Source organism: Prionailurus bengalensis, chromosome D3, assembly GCF_016509475.1.
Source record: "Prionailurus bengalensis isolate Pbe53 chromosome D3, Fcat_Pben_1.1_paternal_pri, whole genome shotgun sequence".
Classification (NCBI taxonomy): domain Eukaryota; kingdom Metazoa; phylum Chordata; class Mammalia; order Carnivora; family Felidae; genus Prionailurus; species Prionailurus bengalensis.
Window position 1 is genome coordinate 80108463 of NC_057356.1, and position 22612 is coordinate 80131074.

The following is a 22612-nucleotide window of genomic DNA, read 5'->3' on the forward strand; positions in this document are numbered from 1 at the left end:
CAGCACACTCACCTCTGGGGCTTTCCAAGCAGAAGTTTAAGTCCTTTCATCTTTTTTGAGAAAAGAAGGGGCTAACATTGGACATGTGCCAGGAGCAAGCTGGTATTTCTCATGAAGTGCCACACTGAAAGCACCCTCTCCCACATGTCCGCTCCTTGAGGCCAAAACCAGCCCTCATCTGCTTTTCACACCACTACTTTTTCTAGAAAGCCTGTCTCCACATTCCAGACAATAGGCCACATACCTAAATAAAGCTGTCACCTTGCCCTTCTGCAACTCACTTGATATTAAAAATCTGGTGCTTAGTGAGGCAGGAGAACACTCCAGAGCCAGAACAGGCAAGGTTTGAATCCCAACTCTGCCCCTATTGGCAAGTGACCCTACGGCAACTTATTAACCACTCTGTGCCTCAGTTTCCTCATCTGTAAAATGGGACTAATCATATTCCTTACAAGGCTGTTGCAGGAATTAAATGAATTTGCATGTTTAAGGATGCTATTGGTGTTTGCTATCATTATTGTCTTTCTAAAAACTCCTTTTGCATATATCAATAAAATCACGTTTATGATTGTTTACAAACATGGGATGATATTACTCTGTAACTTGCTTCTTTTACTTAGAGGGCAGTAGACGTCTTTCCAAAAACCACTTGATTTTCTTAAACAACTGCATTATAGTCTATACTATGGTAAACTCAATTTTTTTTTTTTTTTGCCATTTCTCCATGAAACTCACATTTTTCTCTCTGTGGTTTTACAAAAATGCTAAGGTAAATAAACATCCTTGCATGTCTCTCTTTATGTATTGATGGATTAGATTCTCAGACACGGAATTGACTTGTCAAACGATATTCACATTTTTAATTTTTTTGTTTGTTTAATCAACACCACTGGAGTGCTTTCCAAAAGCACAAAGTAAGCAGGCAGGCTGCACAGTAGGGAGCTACGGAGCAAAACAAGTAGGAGGACTACATGTAGCTGCACAAAGCCGGGAGGGGGAAATGGAAGTATGCTCTTTGACCTCAAGTGGCAGAATTGTAGTTGAAGGTAGACTGCGGTTAAGTTACAGGTGCATGTTGCAAACCCAGAGCTAAAAAAAATAAAACAAGGACGCATATAAAATAAGCTAACAGTGGGGGCGCCTGGGTGGCGCAGTCGGTTAAGCGTCCGACTTCAGCCAGGTCACGATCTCGCGGTCCGTGAGTTCGAGCCCCGCGTCAGGCTCTGGGCTGATGGCTCGAGCCTGGAGCCTGTTTCCGATTCTGTGTCTCCCTCTCTCTCTCTCTGCCCCTCCCCCGTTCATGCTCTGTCTCTCTCTGTCCCAAAGATAGATAAACGTTGAAAATAAAAATTTTAAAATAAGCTAACAGTGGAGAGAAATGGCACCCTAAAAAATAATCCAAAAGAAGATGGGAAAAGAGGAACAAAGAAGGAACAAACAGAAAACAAATAGCAAGACAGTAGACTCACATGTCACCATATCTATAATCACATTAAATGCGAGTGGTCTGAAAACTCCAAAGGATAGAGACTGTCAAATGGATTAAATGAAAAGGCAAGAGCGAATCATACGCTGTCACTTTAAATAGATCTAAACCTAAAGGGAGGGTCCAGGCCCCAGAGACGGCGGACGGCGGGAGGTCTGCGCCCGGGAGGCTCTGGCCACGCTTCCTTTACCGGGTGCCTTTCCGCGCCTGGGCTCTGCCGGCCCGACGCGCCCCCGAAACCCACTGAGGACCGGACGGGGCCGATGCTTCTCCTTTCTCCTTCCCATAGCCCTCTCCGTCCTCCTCCCCGCCCCACTAGCCCGTTTGTGGCCCCAGGACATTTCCTCCCCTTCCCTGATCTGGCTCCTACAGAGAAGTTTGCTTTGAACCTTTGAACCCACCAGGCAGCGTCACGCCCCCTCTGGCCGGGGCGACCAACCTCGCAGGGCCTGTGTTGCAGCGAGGGGGCGGCAGGAGGGGGGGAGCAGGGGGCCTGGAGGCGGGGTCGCGGGGGCCTGGGACAGGGTCCAAGATCCGCCCTGTCGCGCTGTTGCGGAGAGGGAGGGAGGGTGCGGTACGTTGGGTCCTCCGGGCTGGCCTTCCTCTCACCGCTTCTCCCCCCACCCCGCGAATTCTTGTCTGTCACTGGGGGATCCTTGTCACCGTCCTCTCGCCTTCTCCAGCCCTGCAGAGCCCTGTAAGTCTCAGGCATCTCCAACCATGTTGGCCAGGCTGGTGTCCAAATGGGCAATGACTGCTGGTAGCTCTATTGCCTGGAACAGACTTCCAGCCTGATGACCAGATGCCAAGTGACAAGACCATTGGGGGAGGAGATGACTCCTTCAACACCTTCAATGAGACAGGTGAAATTTGCACAGGCACCTGCCTCTAGCTCTTCTACCCAGAGCAGCTGATCAACAGGCAAGAAAGATGCCACCAATAACTATGATCGTGGGCACTATACCATTGGCAAGAGCATTGCCCTCCTTGGTCAGTGGACCGAAAGTAGCCCCCCCGGGGCACAGGTTTTCAGGGCTTCTTGGTTTTCCAGTTTTGTGGGGGTACTTGTTCTGGGTTCCCCTCCCTGCTGATGGAACCTGTCAATTATGGCAAGAAATCCAAGCTGGAGTTCTCCATTTACCAGGCCCCCAGGTTCCCACAGCTGTAGCTGAGCCCTTCAACTCCATCCTCACGACCCACACCATCCTGGAACACTGTGATTGTGCCTTCATGGTAGATAATGAGGCCATCTATGACATCAACATTGAACACCCAACCTACACTCCCCTTAACCACCGGATTAGCGCAGTCGTGTCCTCCATTGCTGCTTACTCAGATTTAATGCAGCCCTGAACGTTCACCCGACAGAATGCCAGACGAGCCTGGTGCCCTAATCCCACATGAACTTCTCTCTGGCCACACGTTCCCCCATTGCTTCTACTGAGAAAGCCTACCATGAACAGCTTCCTGTAGCACAGATCACCGAGGCACGCCCTGAGTGAGCCAACCAGATGGAGAAATGGGCCGCTTGCCGTGGGAAACACGTGGCTTGATGCCTGTTGTACCAGAGGGATTTTTCTGTGGCCCACGAGGACGTGGCTGCCCTCGAGAAGGATCACGAGGAGGTTAGAGTGGAGAGTGCCGAGGGAGATGATGAGGGTGGGGAGCATTCACCGCTCTGGTGCAATTTGACATCCTGTCGTCTGGGGCTCCTGTTTCCATTGTTCTGCGGAGCTGTCCCTAGTGAGCCTAACTTGTCAACAAAAGCGAAGTTTCTTTTTTATTGTTATTATCAAGAGGATATTAAGTCATTTATTGATGACACATGATAATGGATGACACACAAGCTTTCATCCCACCTATAATTTTATCTGATACCATAATTCAGTTTAGATATTGCATCGGATGTGCCAGCAATCTAGCCCAATAAACTCCATGACTTTGCTCGGGTGACCCTTTTAATGGTGAGCTCCAGGGCACAACGCATTAACTGTCGGTTCAACGACGCCAAGGTTTGTGGAGACAATGGCTTCTGTGCCCAAGCAGTTTGCCAATAAATTTCAAACGGAACCTGGTAGCTTCCTGAAGGAATTCCAACACACATTGCCGAGGTAGTTGACCAAGATGGCTTCAGAGTAGACTCACTTTACACAGCACAGTTTTATAAAGACACATTTATTCAGCATCATGATCAGACTATTACATTTAGCAGTCAATAGCATGGATGCAAAAAAAAAACAAAAAAAAAAAACACCAAAAACTACACTAAAACCCTTTCTTGGAATGCTTTACACTTCCCACAGAACAGAAACTAAAATAACATGTCATACAATTAGTCACAAAAAAAACACAGTCCTCGAGTTTTTGGACCATACGCATGAGTCTTGTCTAAAACACGTCCTCTTGGGGCGCCTGGGTGGCTCAGGCGGTTAAGCGGCCGACTTCGGCTCAGGTCACGATCTCGTGGTCCGTGAGTTCGAGCCCCGCGTCGGGCTCTGGGCTGATGGCTCCGAGCCTGGAGCCTGTTTCCGATTCTGTGTTTCCCTCTCTCTCTGCCCCTCCCCCGTTCATGCTCTGTCTCTCTCTGTCTCAAAAATAAAAAATAAAATAAAAAAAAAATAAAAAGTTAAAACACGTCCTCTTTGTAGCAGCCAGGCCCTGCCACCACTGTGCTTGGCTGAGTTCACCTTGTAACCTTCCCGTCACATCTCTGGCTCTCCTTTCCTGCGAAGCTTTGTTTCCTGACAGTGATTAAAACCTTCTGCCACCACCATCGCTACTGCTGCTGCTGGAACCGCCACAGCCACCTTGGTTCTGTGGTTTGGCAAAACGCTGGCCTCCACCACCATAGGGGCCAGACTTCTGCCTCCAAAATTCCCTCCTTTCATGGGACCAACATGTGAAGACTGTTGTCATTGCCGAAACCAGTATAGCCTCTGCCACCTCCAAAGTTTCTTCCTTCGTTACCAAATCCAGGGTGGCCATCCGCACTGTCACCATATCCACAACCATCTCCACGGCCACCAAAGCCACCTCACCCACTGAAGTTTCCTCCACAACCGAAGTTGTCATGCCCACCAAAACCACCGCCGAAGTTTCCAGAACCACTTAGACCTCGTTGGCTGGATGAAGCACTAGCCATCTCCTGCTGAGATAGAGCTCTCCTTACTTCACAGCTGAGGTAGTTTGGAATGACAATCTTGTCTGCGGAGTCACGGTCATCAAATGTTACAAGAGCAAAGCGTCTCCTCTTGCCACCGCCTCAGTCAGTCATGATTGCAATCACTTCCATTTTCCCATACTGTTCGAGATAATCTCTTAGATGATGGCTCCTTTAAGGCCACCGACAACAATCTTTTTCACAGTCAAGCGGGGACCAGGTCTTTGAGAGTCTTGAAACAGCCCTGTTTGGTTCTACAACTCTTCCATCCACCTTGGGCGGCCCTGCATTCATGGCTGTGTCCACCTCTTCCCCAGTGGCATCTGTGACAAACCCAAAGCCTCTGGAGTGCATGGTGTTTTCTCCCCTCATCACCACACAGTCTGTGAGTGTTCCCCGTTGCTCAAAATGGCTCCTCAGACTCTCATGGGTTGTTGCAAAGCACAAACCTCGGATGAAGAGCTTCCGCAGCTGTTCAGGCTCTTTGGGACCCTCTGACTTCGACGTGCAGCAGTGGGAGGGGAGACTTTAAAGATACTTGCCAGTGTCCATAGACAGAAAGGCTGATGTCTCTAATTTTTTTTTTAACGTTTATTTTTGAGATAGAGACAGAGCATGAACAGGGGAGGGTCAGAGAGAGGGAGACACAGAATCCAAAACAGGCTCCAGGCTCTGAGCTGTCAGCACAGAGCCCGATGTGGAGCTCGAACTCACGGACCGCGAGATCATGACCTGAGCTGAAGTCGGCCGCCCAACCGACTGAGCCACCCAGGCGCCCCTGATGTCTCTATTTTAAAGGTAAAAACAAGAAAAAAGATAGAATGAGATATCCCATGTAAATGCTATTCATAGGAAAGGTGAAGTCGCTATATAACTAACGCCAAAGTAGACTTTAGAACCCAAAGTTTTATCATGGATCAAGGAGGCCCTACCATAATGAAGAAAAGTCAATTCATCAAGAAGACATAATAATCTGGAATGTTTATGCTTCTAATCTAAGCGTCAAAAAATTGGCGGGCGGGGGGGGGGGGGTGAGACCTGAAAGGCAAAAATAAACAAACTCACAGTTTTCGTTGCAAATTTCCAGTTTCCTCAGAACAACTAGGCAGAAAATGACATGATATTTCAAACGATTTGACCTAATTGACCTTTAAAACCCACTTGGCCCAACAACCGTAGAAGATCCTATGGAATATTCACTAGGATACCCCATGCACTGGGCTGAAAGTAAGGAAGCAGATATAGTTCTAGCACTCAAGAAATTGCCTGTTGACATCAGGCAAGTATGTTCACTCAAAAAGTTATCCATACAAAGGAGCAGGTGTATGTGTGCGTGCAGCATCGACCTGGAATGGGAGAGAAGATACACTCCTAAGCAAGGAATAGCAAGTGACCAGAACAACAGGTGCAGCGCGCCCGACAGCTGGCGGGTTCTACGGCAGCAAAAGGACTCATCAAGGATAGTGCCTTGGATGGGGTGGGGGGTGTGGGCAGGGGGCGGAGACAGGATGGTGTCTCTCACCCCAGAGAGAGATACTAGAGGAGAGGCAAGAGGAAGTGGCTGCTGGCCAGAAAACTTTGAGGGAGGATTGTATGAAGCGTGCTGGATGGCATACTGTGGTGACCTTTGCATTGTACTCCACGAAATCCCCAGCGAAGATCCTCTTCTGGTTAATTCCCGGTGGTGGGGTATCCACCCTTGCTTGGGAGGCCCCGCCTGTTAGGGCCGAGCGCGTGGGATCCAGGCGGGCGTGGGCCCGCGGGCTAGGCCGCCGCCGCCCCGTCCCCTCCCCTGGACGCCGGCCCGGGATGTCTGGGTGCAGACCGGTCCGTGCCCGCGAACGTGAAAGACACAGCAGGTCGGGTCGCAGGCAAACCTGTCCGCGTGCAACCTGCAGAGCCCAGGGTTAGAAGCTCCGGGCTAACTCACGCCCGCGGCTGCAGAAGATGCGGGAGGCGGGGCGGCGAACCCCCGCCCCCCCCACCCCCCACCCCGTCGCCTTCTCAGTCCTCACCTCGCTGTGCCCCCCGGTGTGCCCGCTCGCCCAATAGAAGGCGCGCGCCCCGCGCTCGGGCACCACCTGGCGGGCGCCGCCGGCCCGGCCGGAGGGGGCGCAGCGCGGGCGGGCGGGGACAGGTGGCGGGGCGGGGCGGGGCGGGGCGCGGCGGCGGGGCGGGCCGGCCCGAGGTCCCAGACAGCCGCGCAGCCCCGGCCGCAGAGGCCGCAGAGCGCGGCGCCCGCCCGCCCACCGCGCCATGGCCCCGCGCGCCCGGCGGCGCCGCCCGCTGCCCGCGCTGCTCACGATCTGCGCGCTGCTCGGCCGTCTGCAGGTAAGCGAGCCGCCCGGCCGCTCCCGCGCCCCGCGCACCCGGTTCCCGCGCGCGACGCCTCCGCGGGAGCCCGGGGAGGGACCCGGACGCGCGGGCTGGGAGACGTCCTGGGACCTGGACGGAGAAGCGGGAGACGGCGGAAAGGCGAGGCGCTTCCGCGGGTGGGACGGCGGAGGGAGGGGAAGGGCGAGTGCAGAGATCTTGGGGCGCAGAACGCGGACTTGCGGGACCCCGCCACCCGCGCACGGGCTCCCAGAACTCCAGTTAGGGGCAGCCTTTGAGGTCAGTGATTGTCCAGACGTTTCCGGAGCGCCAAGTTGGCGCGCAGGGTAGCTGCTGTGCAGACGCGGCCCCTGTCCCCCTGCGAACGGAGTGGGCGAGGGGAGAACTCAGAGCCGCACGCATGCCCACGCCGGGTACCCGCTCCTGAATGCGAGTTCTCCTCCCAGGCCACTTTGAGTCCCTCGGGACGCTAGGCCATCCCCTCTGCCTGGCTTCGCACCCTCTCCCCACCTCGGTTTCCTTGGTCATCCGAAGACCAGTGCTCGTCGCCTCACGGGGACGTCTAGAGCGCGCAGTGAAACCGAATTTGGCAGTTTCTGCAGAAAAGCCGACATAAGATTTCCTTTTTATGCTCCCTTGTTTTTTACGTCTCGTGCTCCCCTCCGACCCTCCCCGCGGACAGCTTAAGGGCCACCAGGTCGGGTTCTGGCTCCGAATGACCGGAGAATCACTTGTCCTCCGAAGCACTTTGATGATGTTAGGACAGAATACTGTTTGCATTTGGAGGAACCGAGGCACACGGGGTGCCGCAAGCCTGCCGGGGAGCCCCAGGCTGAGGCCTGTTGCGCAGGAGTTGGGATGGCGGTGGTCATCCCCTCTGGTGCCGGCCCTCCTGGGGCTCCCCAGCCCGGGATGCACCTGGGGCTCCCCACGGGGGCCTTGGGCCCTTGCCCTGGGAGGGCCTCCCGGCTTCAGCGTGAAGAGTGCGCGGTGCCGGGTCCTCGCCGCCTGGTTTGGTCAGAGATTTCTCCCCCACCCCACCCAGGACGGTTTCGGATAAAGCTGGTTACTGATTTTCTGTCCTCCTGGTGGAGAGCTATCTGGTGCGGCAAACCCAGCACCACAAATTCTGTAAAAACCTTGCGTACTTGGAAGTGCCTCGGAGGGGAGGGTAAATGGCAGTGGTTTTCTTGGTTTGGGCAGTTTCAGATTTCCCTTCTCTGTTACAGTTGGCCGAGGCTGTTCTGTTAACATGGGTCTGCAGAATGGCCCAGAACCCTGCGAAGACAGGCCAGCCGCTTGTAGAGCCCTGTTCGGGGCCAGAGAAGGTGGGGCAGGGGAGCCAGCCTAGGGGGAAAGCCTTGACAAAAATAACAGGAGTGTGCTGTAGGCTGGAGCAGATGACGCTCATGAAGGTTCGTTCCATTTCATTCCGACGGGTATGGGTCTCAGGATAGTTGAGGGAAAAGAAGGCGGAAAAACCTAATGGAATTTTTTCATTTAAGCACGTCAGGCGTTGCTTAATGAAGTGCTCAACAGGTTGGACAGGGTGCTACCTTACTTGAACTAAAGGACCAGGGCTCCAGTGAACAATTAGCCACCTGAGAAAAACCTGTGCAGTTTCAAAAAAGCATCTCACGGGGCGCCTGGGTGGCTCAGTTGGTTAAGCATCTGATATTGGCCTGGATCATGATCTCCCGGTTCCTGAGTTCGAGCCCTGAGTCTGGGCCACTGTGCTGACAGCTCAGAGCCTGGAGCCTGTTTCTGATTCTGTGTGTCTCTCTGTCTGCCCCTCCCCTGCTCGCACTCTGTCTCTGTTTCTCTCTCTCTCTCTCTCCCCTAAAACTAAATAAACACTTAAAAATTAAAAAAGCATCTCACACTACTATTGCAAAATCTGTATATGTACGTATATTTGTAAAACGCAGTAGGTTTCAATATGAACAACAAATGCTGTCAAAACAAAATTATTTTTCAGAGATAGCTTTCGACAGGTGCTATTTCCCCTCCCTTTCCCTTTTGGCCACTTGAATCCTGTGCAGTTTTTAATCACGTCTAAACAGGAAACAAATGACACTGAGACAGTTGTAATCAAATGAGAGAGGTCTGTGCCAGTCTCGCCAGTGGAGATCCATGAACTCTGACAGCCGAAGGTAGCTTCCGTGCTGCTGTGTCCTCCCCAGGCGAGAATGTGGTATGTTCACTTGTGGTGTGTGGTATTTTGTGTAGTGAGTGCTTCTTTGGCCAACCTATTCTATTCGTTCAAAGCCAGGAATTGTATTGGCGATCCGTGGAGGTTGGTTATCACATCCTGGGCGAGGCTTGAAGAACTCCTTAGTGAGAGGCAAGGGGTATTGGCTTTGTAAATCGCTGGCAAGACCAGCTTCTAGGGAGCGCTTTTTGTACAAGTATTTATTTTCATTTACATTATGCTAAAGAGATGTATTTATTTAAAAAAAATTTTTTAATGTTTATTTATTTTTGAGACAGAGAGAGACAGAGCATGAACAGGGGAGGGGCAGAGAGAGAGGGAGACACTGAATCTGAAGCAGGATCCAGGCTCTGAGCGGTCAGCACAGAGCCCGACACGGGGCTCGAACCCATGAACCACGAGATCATGAACTAAGCCGAAGTCAGACGCTTAACCGACTGAGCCACCCAGGCGCCCCTGCTAAACAGCTTTAAATGTACCTGGAAGGCTGACAGTTTTGCCCTTGAAAACATTTCTGTGATTATCTCTCTGTCTGCCTATATTTGTGAGGGAATTTGTTTTCAGACATAAGAAGAGTATTTGCCCACAGATAAATCCTTTTGTGTTTTTATGTTGATAGTTCCACTGTTTATTCCAAGTAAGGAAATACAGAAACTCCCTGTTTTGGGTGCCTGGGTGGCTCAGTGGGTGTAAGTGTCCAACTTCCGCTCAGGTCCTGATCTCGCTGTTCGTGGGTTCAAGCCCCGCATGGGGCTCTGTGCTGACAGCTCAGAGCCTGGAGCCTGCTTCGGAGGTGGAGGGAAGAACTGAACAAGTAGAACTCGAGCAATCAGGGTGGGCTTTGGAGGAAGGGGTTTCTGCCATGGTCATTGCAGCATGGGTAGGAAACGAAGGATCAGATTCCAAGAGGCAGCTGGGGAAGGAGAACTTTCTAGTCGAGAGAATGGCATGGCTGATTCAGGCCTAAAGGAATCTTAGGGAAAAACAAACAGACAAACAAACAAACAAAACGTACCACTTTTTTTTTTTTTAATGACTTTACAGATGGTACGAAGCACTTAATTCAGGAAAGCCAACAACAGACAGGACGTGAAACATTTATTATAGTTTTTGAGATAACTCTTGTATGGCTCCTGGTGAGGTGGTAAGGCAGACTGATCAGAAGCAAATAAGCCACAGGGCCCTGGGAAAGCCTGTGGGGAGACCCCACGGAGGAAATCCCCTCGAGTGGAGCTCTGTGTTGTAGGATAGACACCTGCCCGGCTGTCTTCCTGGCCCCCTCCCGTCCTGGAGGGAGGCCTCAGCTCTATTGCAATACTTTGTTTGGAGAAGCACACCCTTGTGGATCCGTGGTCTTTAGTTCATTTTGTTGATAGCAAGGGTTTCAAATGTCTCCCCTGCTGTTTCCTTCCCGCTGTTTCCCCCAAAGTGACACATTTGTAATATAAACACATTCTCTGGGTTGATAAGGAAATATGAGCTTGCTTTTTCAGTTATCTACCAGCAATTCTTACACCAGGAAAACTGAAACAATAAAGGTGTATCTTTGAAGGTCAATAAATCAGTGTTTTATGAGGCCATGGAAAGGGGACTTCCAAACCCAGGCCTCCTTTGCGGAGAGGGTTGTGTGTAAGAAGGCGCCGTGTGAACTTCATCTGTCATGTCAGTGTTAAAATTTCCCTCACTGTATTTTCCTATTTTTGAAGTACATGGGAAAAAAATATCAGTGTTTTTTCCCCGCACGACGTGTGCAACGGACTAGGAATTTTGTCTAGGCCGTTCTTGTTTTGGTTTGTTTTTGGCTTGGTGTGTTTTTTGTTTTTGTTTCGCTGAGATGGGTCTGCACCCTGGTCATCAGCTTTACAGGTGATTCGCCCACAAGGGCACCTACCGTCCCGGCCAGGTGGCCGCCCTGTGTCCCTGCAGCATCCTGAGCCCCACCCACAAGGGGAGCACCCCCACCTGAGCACACAGCAGCCTGACCTCACCTCGGAGCACCCCGAGCTGGCCTGGGTAGCATTCTGCCCGGCAGGTGATTTTCCTTCCCAGCACTCCTCCTGGTTGGTCGGAAGTCATCCACTTTCTCTTTGTGTTTCCCTCTGCTTGCGGGAGTGGGCTTCCTATAGGATCCCCTGCTAGACACTCATTTCATCCTTTCTGCCCCAAAACCCTGAGCCCAAAGAAACCCAGACTGAGACGGCCGGCTTCAGCAAAGCAGAAGACCTGGTCCGTCTGAACTTCTTAGTGAGCTTTTGAGGTTGAGCCCCGAGTGGGCGGTGAGTGAGATTGCACACAGCCCCATGTCTCTGTCCTCATTCTGAGAGACGCTGTCAGCCTGTTTCCTGCCAGAGAGACCGACGTGCCCAGGCGCCCCTGGCAGGCTTCCCCTCTGTCTCCGAAGTCAAGGGCAGGCACCCCCGTCCGCAGTTCGAAGCACATTCTTTGTGGATGTGTGCTGATGACTTGATACCTGTATTTGTTTTGTGGGCCCCTCCTCTTCCAGCCTTTGATGTCTGTGGGCTCCCACATTCAGGACAGGGAACTCACTCGTGAGCAAGAAAACAACCTGTACTCGTTTATTTCAACAAAGTGAGCCCGTGCTTACCGCGTGTGGGACACCCCACAGCAGGCTGAGGGGACAGAGACCCCCCCCCCCCCAGCCCCTGTCTTCGGGAGGCACACTGACGTTTAGGATACCATACAGGAGGAGACCGGTTTCCTGGGAGCATTTTCCACGTGTGGTGGGCGCCCAGGACGAGGAGTGCTTTAACCTGCTTGAAAGAGTCTCTCCTTCCTTTCCTCCCAGTTTGTCCAAAGCCCAGAAGGAGGGACAAGAGGGCAGCGTCTGGGCTGGGGACCCACGGGTGGCTGGGGCCAGGAGGCATGACTGCAGTGCTTTCAGGGAACTCCTAAAAGGATGGCATTCCTGGATTTCCAAGGGCACTTGGGGGGGGGGGGGTGGGCAGCACCAGCACTCAGGGGCCTTGAGGCCTGCAAAATAGTTTAGATGCTATCTTGCTGTATTGTGGGCTGGGAGGGTCATGATCAGATGTGTGCCTTATGGGGAAGGGTGTGTGTTGGGTGGGTGGGGGGGCGGTAAGGAGGCCACTGCCCTGGTTTCGGGAAGAGCTAGCAAAGGCTTGAATCAGGTCGGTGTAGTGGCGAGAAAAAGGAGAAGCCAAGTGCAGGAGTGATTTCGGAGCCAGCGGAGTTGTGCTAGGTGCCCACAATACAGGGGCAAAGGATGTGGTCGGACCTATTACTTAAAAAAACCAAAACCAAAACAAAACAAAACCCAAGGTGATAGATGTCAGAATAGAATAGCTGACCATTTGGATGGTGTTTCTCACGGCTTATGAAGGAAACTTCTGTCTCAGGTTCAAGTAAAGGATTTTTTTTTCCCCCTAAACAAGCAATAAAAGAGGGTGAATTTTAGGCTATTGAATCCCAGCTGCTCTGGATTATTTTATCGTGAGGAGGAGCCAAAGTTCTTCACACCCCCATACAGGTAAACAAGCCAAGAGCGCCCAAGGCACCAGGATCCACAGGAAATCTGTGTGCTCTGGAATTTAGAACCATATCCTGTCCTAAAGGTGTCTTTGAACCAGAAGTTCAGGATGTAGGCAAATCTAAAACTCAGGACTAAAGAGAGATAAGCAGCCAGGGATCCCAGAGGGTCCATCATTAAAGCAGGTGCGACCTGACCCGCGGTCTCCCCACACTGGCCTCAAATATGTCACCTGCCCCCAGACAGAAGCAGTGTTTACCTTGGACCTATGGCTTAGCAAACACTTCTCGATTGCACAAAACACAGTTTCCTGGTGGCTTGCTAGTGCCTAAGAGGAATGTTTCCCTTTCTCTCCGCTCAGCTCCCTCCTGCCCACCCCCCACCTCCAAAATCTAGCAGAGCAGGTGACGCAGAGGCCCGTCTGGCACAAGCAGAGTCCAAAAGCTGCCAGGTTTCCAAGTGGAAGGAAGAACCGACGGCAAAAACTAGCCTTCCAGTTTATCAGAGTAATAATAACTTATTACATTTCCTGTGCGCTGTTGAGAGTACAAGAGCCACTTCCTCCAGCTACCAGAAATTTGAAGACTTTCCATTAAAAATGAGGAAGAAAAACCCTCTAACTTTTCGTGAATGCGATTAAACCTGGCAAGTGGGGAGAGAGGACTGCGGTATTGCATAAATCCCAGGAAACACCACAGTGTTTGCACGTGTGGGTTCTCATGACATCCCCAAATGCAAAAACGAACCGCTTCCCTAAGGTACTGATTTAAAAAAAAAAAATGTTACTCTTTGTCACGTGTATCCTTACAAAAGCAAAAGTGTATCCTTAAGTAGCACAGACAGCTGCCAGACCCATATCCAGTTAAAGGAAATCTGTAAAGAGCCCTTCCCTCCTGTCAACTTTGTACCCAAGATACAAAGGCAGGATCCGTATGAAATTTTTTATGGTCATGGAGAACCTCTTCCATTGGAAAGCACAGTAGAGATTCACGTAGGCCTCTGCTACCCCAGTTAATAATTCCCAATATCAGGAACTTCCCTGTAGCAGACCTAAATCTAATATGTCACAATTTGACCCCATTTCCTCAAATTTGTTCTTTCATAGGGGTAAAGATCAGTTGGTCAGTGTTCTTTATTTTAATGTTTCCATTGTTGAAGATTGTTACCCGCAACTTCCCTCTGCCCAGAATTATTCATGCTGGTTCCTTTAACCTCTCTGTCAGCCTTTTTTCCTTTCAATTCAGTGGATCCTGATTTTGTACTTACTGGCAAAAACCACAAACGAACAAGAGGCCAGAAGACCCCGTCAGACTTCTGCCACACCGCCTGTGACCAGGAAGGCTCCCCGTCTAGTAGGGAAGATAAGACAGTCTGGCACCCCTTGGAGCCACGAGGGTCTAAAGGTCTACCAAAGAGGAAGGGCGAGATAGATGTCCAGGGGCACAGGGCGGGGCGGAGGGAGCCGAGTGGAGAGCCGAGCAGGTGCTGCATGACCTGGTCCTGGAAAGGCAGAGATGACTCCGAGGGCAGACAGCAGGGGAAGGGGCAGCGGTGGGGACAAGCAGAGCAAACCTGGAAAAATTGAATCCAGTCCTGACGTCTGGAGTCCAGGGCTGGCCGGAGACACCAGGAAAGGATAAGACCACCTTGAGGGGGGGAGGGGGTGTGTGCTTTGGTTAGTCCTGAAGGGCTGTGTGAACAAACGTCAGGAGCTGGGATGCTGCCCTGTGGAGAGTGTGGCCCCTGGACCCAGCATCCGCACTACCTGGGAACTTGATTAGAAATGCACATCCTTGGGGCGCCTGGGTGGCTCAGTCGGTTGAGCGTCCGACTTCGGCTCAGGTCATGATCTCACGGTCCGTGAGTTCGAGCCCCGCGTCAGGCTCTGTGCTGATAGCTCGGAGCCTGGAGCCTGTTTCGGATTCTGTGTCTCCCTCTCTCTCTGACCCTCCCCCGTTCATGCTCTGTCTCTCTCTGTCTCAAAAGTAAATACACATTAAAAAAAAAAAAAAAAAAGAAATGCACATCCTCAGGCCCTACCCAGTGTCTACGGAGTCGGAAATTCTGGAGGTAGGGCCCAGCAATCCAGTTTAACAACTTCCCCCAGGGCATTCCGATGGCAGCGTCAGGTTGAGAACCGCTGTTAACAGACCAGGGGATCCAGTAAAAAGGTTTTGAGCTCGGCTCTAAATTCATAGTTTGTGACCGAGTACGTTAAAAACACCTGCCATTTGTTGAATCCCTCTTGTGAGCTGGGGATGGGATGCCTCTTGTGAGACAGGTGCTGGGTGCTTTACATAGATTATCTCTCTTGCTTTTTTTTTTTTTTAACGTTTATTTATTTATTTTTGAGAGAGTGAGAGAGAGCAGGGGAGGGACAGAGAGAGAAAGAGAGGATAGAATCCCAAATAGACTCCACGCTCAGCCAAGAGCCTGACACGGGGATCGAGCCTACTACGAACCGTGAGATCATGACCTGAGCCAAAATCAAGAGTGGACGCTTCACCGACTGAGCCACCCAGGCGCCCTTAGATTATCTCTAATCCTCAGTCCACTTTGGCCAGGACGGTGGGGAAAATGAGGCCCAGAGAGGCCCAAGTGGCACAGTTCATTAGTGTTGGTGCTGGAGCTCCTCCTAAGAGTCCTCTCCAAGGGCATGGCCTTACCCCCTCCGGGGAGCTGCTCATACAGTCTGCATGGCAGGATGGGGACCAGAGCAAGGCGGTTTAGGAGTGGGGGCGGGGGATGGGGAGAGAAGCAAGCTTTTTATTTTATTTTATTTATTTATTTATTTATTATTATTATTTTTTTTAACGATCTCCCTTTTACAACGTTTATTTATTTTTGGGACAGAGAGAGACAGAGCATGAACGGGGGTGGGGCAGAGAGAGAGGGAGACACAGAATCAGAAACAGGCTCCAGGCTCCGAGCCATCAGCCCAGAGCCTGACGCGGGGCTCGAACTCACGGAGCGCGAGATCGTGACCTGGCTGAAGTCGGACGCTTAACCGACTGCGCCACCCAGGCGCCCCAGAAGCAAGCTTTTTAGGGTATCAGAAATCCTGTAACCAGTCTGCAGTTGTGATCAAGGGTGCACGCTCATGTGGGCTTTCTCTTACTGTTTTTCTGCAAAAAGAAAAATGCTGTGACTTTAAGGCCAGTAAAGTTTAAACAGGCACCCGGAGCACATAGCACAGGGTCTGTGGGCCAGTGATCCCTGACTCAGGAGGAGAAGAAATGTGATGTATTGAATCACCTCTGTTATTTCCTGAGGCAAAGGCATCTCTGCCTCCTCCGTGCTCCCCCAGCAGAAATAAGCTGTGCGATAGCCCTGCTCCTGCTCCTGCTAGGACACCCCACGGTCCTGTGTGTGTCCCCCACCCCCCACCTCCCTGCCACCTGCTCGGCTCTATCCTGGTTGGGGTGGGGGTGGAGACAAGATGGGCTAAAGGTAGGTTAAATGTAGTTCTGTTATATTTTTTCAAAAATTTTTAATGTCTATTTATTTTTGAGGGAGACAGTGTGAGTGAGGGAGGGAGAGAGAGAGAGGGAGACACAGAATCGGAAGCAGGCTCCAGGCTCTGAGCTGTCAGCACACAGCCGGACGCGGGGCTCGAACTCCTGGACTGGACCGTGAGATCATGACCTGAGCCGAAGTCGGACACTTAACCGATTAAACCACGCAGGCGCCCCAGTTCTGTTATATTTTTAAAGGCTCTGTATGTCTTAGTATTACTATGATCACAGTGGATTTGGGGACTCCTCTCTTGCCCCAAATTTGGATGTGTCTACCATGGCACAAGTCTAAATCCTTCCTATTCCCAACAATTGCTTTTCTTTCTTTTTTTTTTTTTTAATTTTTTTTCAACGTTTATTTATTTTTGGGACAGAGAGAGACAGAGCATGAACGGGCGAGGGGCAGAGAGAGAGGGAGACACAGAATTGGAAACAGGCTCCAGGCTCTGAGCCATCAGCCCAGAGCCTGACGCGGGGCTCGAACTCACAGACCGCGAGATCGTGACCTGGCTGAAGTCGGACGCTTAACCGACTGCGCCACCCAGGCGCCCCAACAATTGCTTTTCAATGCCTTACAACTCACTGCACTAAGTAGCGGGAGAAAAGTTCCAAAAAGAAAGAGGGTCAGACGCACATAGCCTCTGGTCATTGTCAGGGCTTGAGATTTCCCCTGGAGTGAGAGAGGGAGCCTCCAGTGGGGTTTGGGTGGGTAGTAACACATATTACTAATGCACAATAGCAAGAAACCTAGAAACAGACCCCAAGCCTGTGACAATGGAGCGTAAGACACAGGGGCAATTAAATTCAGTGGGAACACAACCGGAATCGGTCTTAAATGTTAACCCATTCATTTCTAATAGTTACAAGGTTTAGAAACGTCTTTAATGAAATCATAAAAAAAATTGCCCCCTTCCGATGAGCTCAGGTTTTCTATGGCCCACTTGGGGTCCCTGTGATCGGGCCGTTAAGGTCATACTTATGGGTAAGACTACAAATGAGCAAACCATCAGAATGTACAACTGATCGGTTGTCGCCTGAACTGTGCAGAGCAGTCCTCGCGGGGCTGGGAATGCAGAGGTGATGAGGTCCAGCTGCTCCGCCTGGGGAGCAAATCTCCAGTGACCTCACGGAGGGCTCTTCCGGGGTGAGAGGCACTCTGTTCCCGGGCGTTGGTGACGGGCAGGAGGCAGGAGCAGCTGTATGTGTGCGGGTTGGGCAGATCTGTGTTCTGTCCCTATTAGAAAAGAGAATTTGAGGGGCACCTGGGTGGTTCAGCTCGTTAAACGTCCGACTTCGGCTCAGGTCATGACCTCATGGTTCGTGGGTTCAAGCCCCACATTGGGCTCTGTGCTGACAGCTCACAGCCCGGAGCCTGCTTTGGGTTCTGTGCGTCCCTTTTTCTCTGCCCTCCCCTGCTCCCTCTCTCAAAAATAAATAAACATTAAAAACAAATTTAAAAAAAAAAAAGAAAAGAATTTGAGCCTGAGGTTTTGGGGTTTTGTTGGCTGTGTGTGTGTGTGTGTGTGTGTGAGAGAGAGAGAGAGAGAGAGAGAGAGAGAGAGAGAGAGAGAGTCAGTGGGAGGCGGGGCACGAGTGAGTACAGGGCAGAGAGAGAGAGAAGCTGGGCTCACCCAAAGTAGGGCTCTTGTTTTATGCAAGGCAGGACTCCCGCTCAGCCGATGTGGGACTCAAACTCATAAACCATGAGATCATAACCTAAGCTGAAGTCCGACGCTTAACGGACTGAGCCACCCAGGCGCCCTGGAGAAGAGATTTCTAATCTCATTTGCAACGCCTCCCCCGCCCCCATATCTCTAATTTTTGCCAAATTGGTGGAACCCTTCCAAGCCCAAGCTTGGGAGTTCAAATTTGATCCAGAACTAGTAGAAAACTGTATCTTCTGTAAAGGGAAGTTATGAGATCACAATGGTCCTTCAGGTAAAAAGTATTCATCGATTGAACAAGAATTTGAGCATTTGCTACACGCCTAGCGCTGGTCCAGCCTGCTCACCACTAACCGTCCAGCGGGCTACTGCATAGACCTTGAGGATGCAGGACGTTAAGGAAAGTAAAGCCTCTCGCATAATACCTGGCACACACTAGGTGTTTTATAATGGCCAATTCTTCCTTCACTCCCATTCAGGATAAATGGCGTGTGTATCCAGCAATGGGAGAAGTGGTTCTCAACATCCATTATACAGACAGAAGGATCATGCAGTGCTTGGGGAAGTGACAGTGTTCTGGCTCTGGGTCTGTAACGTAACCTCTGACCTCGCTACCCCAAGACCAGCAGCGATCACCTGGAAGCCTGTTAGAAATGCAGACTCTTGGGGCCTGCCCCAGACCTACTGAATCAGAAGCTGCGTTTTCATAAGACCTCCAGGTGATTCTGTGCACATTCAAGAAAAGGTGGACTTCACTCCGAGGGCCAGGGGCAGTTTCTCTGGCCATTGTGGGGGCTAGTGACCTTATAAGCTTGGTGCATTCCCAGAGTGAAGGCAGGGCCCAGAAAGAGCCTTGGCCTCCAGCAGACCTGCAAATGCTCTTGGATTTGCAGGGATTACTGCCTTTTAGTACAGAAAAGAAGAAAAAGTAGTTCTCATCTCATATGAATACAAGTTAAAAAAAAAAAAAGATTCAGGGAGGGCAAAAGGAAGGGAGGGAGGAAGGGAAGAAAGGAAAGAAAGAAGACAGAGAAAAGGAAAGGAAAAGAAACAAAAAGAAAAGGAAAGAAGGAAGGAAAGAAAGACCTTAACTGGGAGAATAAAGGAGCATTCACTGGGGCCTGTTGGGTGATACCATAAGGAGTCAAAGCCATCCTAATCACTGTGTTTAGGAAACAAACCGTCCTGGCACTTTCCTTTCAAGTAGCCCACAGCTGCAAACTTGTCTCCCTCTTTATCTGTCTGGAAGACAAAGACACTTGCAATTAAGGTTTTGAAATGCAAGGTTATTTCTTCATTTTCCCCAGGGCCACATGTTTTCTTTTCAAGGAGCAGAGATAATGAATGTATTGTGAGGAAAGTAAGAAAGAGGGTGGAGCAAAAATCAATGCACCTTTGATAGGCCCCTTGTGAGTAAGTGCGGCCCCCTGGTTTTCCTTAAGGAGCACACCTGGAGCCCAGGTGGTCAGGGGAAGGTGCTGCGGGGTCCACACAAAGCAACTGCCAAGATCGCCCATCAGGTCAGTTCAAGGCTTGCTAAGTCAAAATGGCGTCAAGAGAGAAGTTACTTTTATTTATTTATTTTTGAGAGACAGAGAGAGAGAGAGAGAGAGAGAGAGAGAGAGAGAGAGAGAGAGAGAGAGAGAGAGAGAGAGAGAATCCCAAGCAGACTCCTCGCTGTCAGCGCAGAGCCTGCTTCGGGGCTCAAACTCAGGACCCTTGAAGTCATGACCTGAACCGAAATCAAGAGTTGGACGCTTAGCTGACTGTGCCACCCAGGCGCCCGAGTCTATGTTTTTAAGGTGTTTTTTAATCAAACCTGACCTCAGTCAGATTTTTTTTCTGTGCGTAATATCTATTCCTAAAAAAATCTTACGGCAAAATGTTTAAGATTGTAAATTTGATGTTATTTTATCACAATTAAAAATAAAAAAAAAATTTTTAACTCTTAGGGCAGATGATGGGGCGTCTGGGTGGCTCAGTCGGTTGAGCGTTCGACTCTTGGTTTCCGCTCAGGTCATGATCTCACAGTTCGTGGGTTCGAGCCGCACTTCGGGCTCTGCACTGACAGCTCCGAGTCTGGAGCCTGCTTGGGATTCTCTCTCTCTGCCCCTCCCCTGCTTGCTTGCTCTCAAAATAAATAAACTTAAAAAAATAAAAAATATCTAAACAGGGGCGCCTGGTGGCCCAGTGGGTTAAGTGTCCGACTTAAGCTTGGGTCATGATCTCATTGTTTATGGGTTCGAGCCCCACGTCAGGCTGTGTGCTGACCACTCAGAGCCTGGAGCCTGCTTCCAATTTTGTGTCTCCCTCTCTCTCTTTCTCTCTCTTTACCCCTCCCCGGCTCACTTGCTTTCTCTCAAATATAAACATTAAAAAAAATTTTTTTTAATAAAATAAGTAAAATAAAACTATGGCAGATGTTGTAAGGCCTGCCTAGTAATGAAAATAGCATGAAGTGCTAATTATTTAACCTTTGATGGTGTTAAGTCAACGTCCCAGGTGAACCTAAAGTCAGCACCACACAGTCTGGGTGCTGCAGGGATGTACTAACTCACGATCCGGATGATTCTGGAATCAGTTGTTGACTTGCTGTGCTATCCTCCCTCACTGCATTAGTCACATGGACCTTCCTGCTCTTCCTGATCAAGCCTTGCACACTCACGGACTTTTGCAAATGCTCCCTGCTCCTTACGTCCACGTGGGAATACTCCTCCTCCTGATACTTGCTGTGAACTTGGCTTGTTCCTTCACTTTATCCAGGTCTCCACTGAATGTCGTCTTACCAGAGGGTCCCCTTCTGAGCCCGTTATAGCTTACCCTGTTTTATTTCTTCCATCACACCCATTACAACCAGATTTCACTTTATGTTAATTTATTGTCTTGTGTGGACTATAAGCAAGGACGCATTCTTTCGCCCCAGGACCTCCCTGCTCCCTCTTCTCTCTCCCTCCACCTGTCCAAGCACCTGCCTTCTTGTCACCCTGCTCTGTCTCTGCCCCTCACCTCTCCCTGCACGGCTTTGTGCGCCTCCCTCTGTGATCGCTTCCCAGTCCAAGAGCTGGGCCCACGTTCTCGCTCTTTCCCTGCCAGTGAGGGCCATATCCAGGAGCTTAATGGGACTTGGCTTTTTCCAACACATGCACCAGTTCCTGAACCGCTGTGGGGGTCTCTGTTACAGTCGTCTTTCCTCTCTGTCTGTGCCTGTATCCAGTGCTAAACGCTTTGAGAGGCCAGGGATGGGCTAATTTCTTTAGTCTGGCCCCAAGCCAACCCCTTGCCCAAGTACGTGAGGGCTCAGTAGAGACAGCTTTGAAAGTGTGATGATAGAGCTTTTAAAGAGATAGATGCTGCCTGTCATTAAACCCTAGACTGGAGCAGAATGTGTCTGCTGGTCATGAGCTTGATGAATGACAGGCAAAGGAGGGAGTGGCCTTAGTTTTTATTTGCACAGTGAGTAAAGGAATCACAACCCCTTTATGGAAGGTAGTCTGCACGTGGGGAAGGGGTTGATTTCATATTTGTGATTTTCCGTGAGCCGGTAGGAGTTGACCAGCTGTGATGAATGTCTTTCGAGTTGGCGTTTTCCCTCCTCTTTGTCACTGGAAGCATATTCATAAAATGCATTTTAGAATGCCCCAGACCCTTCAGCAGCAGGTCAGTTAGCAGAGTATTTGTGACCGTCGTGACTTCCTTCACAATCTCTGAAACGAACTAGACACATTTTTTTCATATTAATCAGAGACTACTTGAGCCTCGTTTATAGCAGGTGTTTTTTTTCCTTTTTAAAAATGTTTTAAAGTTTATTTGTGGAGGAATAGGTTCTACTTACATAAGTGGGTTCGAAAAAAGCTTAGGGTGGAAAGCCGCCACCGTGGGGCAATAGCACCCAAGGTGAGCCAGCGAGGTAGTGTAATGGGATCACGAGTAACTCGTTTTATCACCTGCAGAAAATTACTTAACATCTGACGCCAATCTGTTGCACTTTGATCACAAACTCCACTTGCCCCCAGACCCTTTGCTTCTTACACGCACAAGTTGATGATTCTTGTCTGATTGTTTTCTCCACGTTCACGTGTGTAAGATCTTGTTTTCTTCACGTTCACCACGTGGGTAATGTCTTGTGAGCTCGATAAATACGGAGACGAAAGCGTCGTCTGGGGTTCTGGTCTCGTCCTGGACATTAGTCTTTTGTATTCAATTCTGCGTCCACTCTCTTGCTGGACAGAACCCAAACTCGTAGTCTGTGGCATTTATTTATTTATTTATTTTGAGAAAGAGAGAGTATATGCAAGCGGGGGAGGGGCAGAGAGAGAAGGAGGGAGAGAAATCATTTATTGAGGGCGGAGGGAGAGAATTGATTGATTGATTGATTGATTGATTGCAGAGAGAGAAGGAAAGAGAGAATCCCAAGCAGGTTCTGTGCTAAGAGTATAGAACCTGCTGCGGGGCTCAAACCCACGAACCTAGACGTAGTGACCTGAGCCGAGGTCAAAAGTCAGATGCTTAGCCGACTGAGCCACCCAGGCACCGTAACAGATCTTTTTTTCTTCAAGAGCTGTGTGTAAGATATACATCTGTGAAATGAATTATATATATATATTTTTTAAGCTTGTTTATTTTGAGAGCAAGATCAGGGAGGGGCAGGGGCAGAGGGAGAATCCCAGGCAGCTTCTGTGCTGTCAGTGCAGAACCCAACGTAGGGATCAAACCCACGAAGCATGAGATCACGA

At 50.4% G+C, this 22612-nt stretch overlaps 2 pseudogenes; one reads left to right on the top strand and one right to left on the bottom strand.

Annotated features, from left to right (window-relative positions):
- Positions 1-2010: 2010 nt before the first annotated feature.
- Positions 2011-3770, top strand: LOC122470824 (annotated as a pseudogene).
- A 357-nt stretch (positions 3771-4127) lies between these two features.
- LOC122470022 lies at positions 4128-6904 on the bottom strand (annotated as a pseudogene).
- Positions 6905-22612: the final 15708 nt, after the last annotated feature.